We start from the raw sequence: 4,317 nt of genomic DNA on the forward strand, positions 1-4,317 counted from the left end.
GTGAGATACCAAACAATGCCTAGTATCACTCTTGGGAAGCTGCTTTTTTCCTCCGTTGATTAGTTTTTTGATCAATCGGAAATGGAGACAAGTCTCAATCATATAGTTTTCTGCCTTAAACACTAGAAAGAGCAATGGTGGATTTCTCTAACTCGTCATAGTAATTTATCTCAATATGTGGCCCCCAGAACACCTGCATCAAAATATCAAGGAAACTTAACACAGGCACACCTCAAAGATACTACAGGTTCAATTCCAGGCCACCACAATATCACAAGTACCCCAAAAAAGTGAGTGGAAATCTTTTTGCTGGTGGAGGACCATGACTTCAGCTTGTAAATACCCGCATCTGTGAAGTGCTATAAAGCAAAGCACAATAAAATGAGGTATGCCTGTATAAAAGAAAGACCTCACATCCCACCCACACCTTGAAGCCAGTTAACAAACTCTCAGATGATCCTTGTGTCTTCAAAAATCTGAGCGAAAGTGACCAAAGATTATCAGTCTCTGCAGAAGGAGAAATAAAAGTTGTTGTATCATTTGGGCAGCTTCTGAATTCAATTTCTTTTGTCCCGTCAAAAGAAAATCAATTCAGAGCTGCAGAGCTACAAAAAACAACTAAATTTAGGTTTTATTTTGGGTTTTATAGAAAGAGAAATATACCATTTTTCTCCTGTCATGAGCAGACCTAATCCTATTGATTATAGTGTTGAGATGAAAGATTGGGAGAAGCTGGGACATGGGGTTGGACACATACCTGGAGGAGGAAACTCAATTGTAGGGCAGGAAGGAAGTGGAGTTCAGCAGGCAGGATATAGAACCTATCAGGAAGGGTAGTAATAGTACATTAAGCAACAGGAAGTAATACAGAAGAGCTTCGGGTCTCAATAGATAGTAAAGCCCAGTGACAGGAAATGGCAAATAGGAACTATCTGGAGATGGAGATGCACAAATGTGCAGGGAATCACATGGAAGGTCATGGTATCACATATTTATTAGAGAATCTACCACAGCCCTTGATCTCTAGCAGTCCTCAGAAGGCCTGACGAAAGTAATGAAAAGCTCTCTCTAACAAGCTAACCTACATGATCTTTATAGAGTAGTGGCTAGTCAACTTACATAAAATAGGTGGGTTCACCAATGGAGTTTTGGATTCATTACTACAGGGTGGTGTATTTATGGCTTAAGTAAAAAAAAAATATTTATCTACAATACAGTCTATGGATTGTTCAAGGATACACAATTAATTATAACAAAAATGTCTACAAGACTAGTATTTATGGCAACCTTATAGTTAAAGGTTACATTCCTGTGGGATTAAACATCAATGAGTCAACATGAAAGAGAAGAAATAATTCACAATAACAGGAAACAGACCATGAATAGACTTAAACCTGAAGACCCTGCCCCACCCCTCTCCTAAGATGCTCTTTGCTGATGTGCTTTTGAGGCCACTGCTTTAGTGTCACACCTGCCCGGTCCTTACTTTACTAAGAGTGCACATGGCTTTCCTAAGGACAACATCACTACCACAGGGAAAGGGCAATCACCAGGAAAGCAGAAGTGGTGTCTGAACCATTCAGTCTAAACCAACTCTCTGCTCCATTGGGTTGAATGCCAGCTATTGTCCTAGGTCATTTCTGTAGTTGCCAAAACATGAACATGCTGTAGTCTCCTCTTCTTCATTTTAACAATCTCCCCTTCATTTTTTCCAGTGTGTCCCTTGAAGTCAGTGAACATAGCCTACATTTCCCCCTCCTGATATGATAGATGACCTTCTAGTCCAGCCGTGGGTAAACTACGGCCCGCGGGCCGGATTCGGCCCGTTTGAAATGAATAAAACTATTGAAAAAAAAGACTGTACCCTTTTATGTAATGATGTTTACTTTGAATTTATATTAGTTCACACAAACACTCCATCCATGCTTTTGTTCCGGCCCTCCGGTCCAGTTTAAGAACCCATTGTGGCCCTCAAGTCAAAAAGTTTGCCCACCCCTGTTCTAGTCTCTACCTCTCAACAGGTAGCATATGTAAAAGCCACAAGGTAAAACAGCGTTTGGCTTTCTAGGATCTGGAAAGGTCACCGTGTCCAGTGGACGATGAGACTAGAGAGAGTGGTGGGTGCACATACTGACCAGGCTTAGAGATCACATTAAGAATTCTGCATATTGCCCTGGCCAGGTGGCTCAATTGGTTGAAGAGTCATCCCATACACCAAACCGCTGCAGGTTTGATCCTTGGTCAGGATGTCTACAGGAGGCAATTGATAGATGTTTCTCTCAGATTAAGGTTTCTCTCTCTCTCTCCTACCCTCCCTCTCTCTCTAAAGTCAATAAGAAAACATGTCCTTGGGTAAGGATTAAAATCAACTGAAGGACTTATATGCATGCATATAAGCATAACCAATGGACACAAGACACTGGGGGGTAGGGGAGGCCAGAGGAATGTCAAGGTGGGGGAGGGAAGGAGACATATGTAATACTCTTTGTAATACTTTAAGCAATAAAAAAATATGTATGTATTTTTTTAATTTTAAAAAAGAATTCTGCATATTATCCTATGCCAATAGGAAGCCATTAAATAAAGGTTGTCAAACAGGGAATGAGACAAACAAACTTGCCTTTTTTAAAAAAATCACTGATACAGTTCTTCTGCTAAACGAAAAACCAACCAGGGTTTGTTTCCTGTGAGCTCCTCTGAGACATGATACATACTAGTAACTTACACACACCAAAGCGAGGAGTGCAGGTCCAGAAATGGGAAGATGTTCCTTACAGCTTTGAAAAGTCGAAAAGTGAAGAGTATACTTTATTTTTCAGGGAAAAAACAGTTCTGTTTGGTAGCTTTGTGGGGAACATCGCCACAAAAGACCCAAAGTTCCTCTGCAGTTTTACAACCAGTACAGGCACCGATCTTTCCATTCCTGGTCCTTGTCCCGTGACAAGTAACAGTAAGTAGAGGATAAGATCGAGTGGACAAATCAGAACTTGCCGCGCACATCTTGAAGCAAAGGTCAAGCATATGTCATTTTCCATGGGTAGGATAGTCCTAGACTTAAGGAAGTTCAATTTAATCCAAGCATTATTTTCTAAATGTCACTTTTCATTGTCTAGTCCATTTTATTGCTACAGGCACAAATCATTTTTAATAATGAGTAATATACAGGGTAAAGGACAATTAGAGTCCAGAGGTCTTACAAATCAAAGGAATTACACAGATAAAATCCCTGAAGCAAGTCCACGAATCCATAAGATATGAAATTCAATTTGCTTAAAATGTCACCAATTCATCATCTCCATTGTCTGAGCTAAGCCGGAGCAGCTCCGAGAGCGTGATTCTGACCCAGGCACCCGTCCACCCAGCATGTGATGCTGAGACCTTTCCCCTCCAAGTTACATTTCACTGACCTACCAAGTTCTAGGTCCCAGTTAAATGTGTTAGTAACAAGCCAACAATTCCCCCCAAACAAAGCCTTGTTTGAAGTGCAATAGACTTTGTTACTTCAAAGTCTTAAACCAATTTTATTTAATTTCTGGGCCATAACATAGAAGGTAGCAAATTCTGATTGAGGCACTTTTCCACTGACTAGCAGCCCTATTCAGGGAGTCTAATGTATCCAACCGCAGCCCTTTAGATTCATGTAGATCCATTACTGTACTTCAAAATGACAGAGACCATCCACGGAATCATCATTAAAATGCCTCCTTTTGAAGAAGATTACTGAAATCCATTACCATAATATGTTTTCTACTACTACTCTCCTGGTAGAGATTGCTGTCCCGTGGGTCAGAATTGAAGATTATTGCATTAAAAATTCTGACTTAATGAATTAATCTTCCTTTTTAAAGGAAAATTGTTAATGCCATGATTTTTTTTAAAAAAAACAAATGAATTTTATGCCTTACCAGTTATATACAGTAGGTTTTAGAAGTAAATGTTTTCCTATTTCCTAAAACAAGGACATCCACAAATCCATTGAGGACTAGAGTCAACTGTTGCTGATATTTTCCACTGGTCTGTAGCCTCACAGGATGCCAATGTGCCAGATGTGCTAACAAGAGGCACATCTGTTAAGGAAAAACACATCTCTATTTTGTGTGCTGGTAGTTATTTCCCTGTTTTGGAGACACGGACCTCATTATTACTTTACTTGATGTCAATCTACAGAATACAGGCATACATTGGAGATATTGTGTGTTTCGTTACAGACCACATGACTATAGCGAGCATCATAACAAAGTGAGCTGCAATCTTTCTACTGGTGGAGGGAGGGTCTTGCCTTCAGTTTGTAAAATACATAACATCTGTGAAGCACAA

The sequence above is a fragment of the Myotis daubentonii genome, chromosome 10 (genome assembly GCF_963259705.1).
Source record: "Myotis daubentonii chromosome 10, mMyoDau2.1, whole genome shotgun sequence".
Classification (NCBI taxonomy): domain Eukaryota; kingdom Metazoa; phylum Chordata; class Mammalia; order Chiroptera; family Vespertilionidae; genus Myotis; species Myotis daubentonii.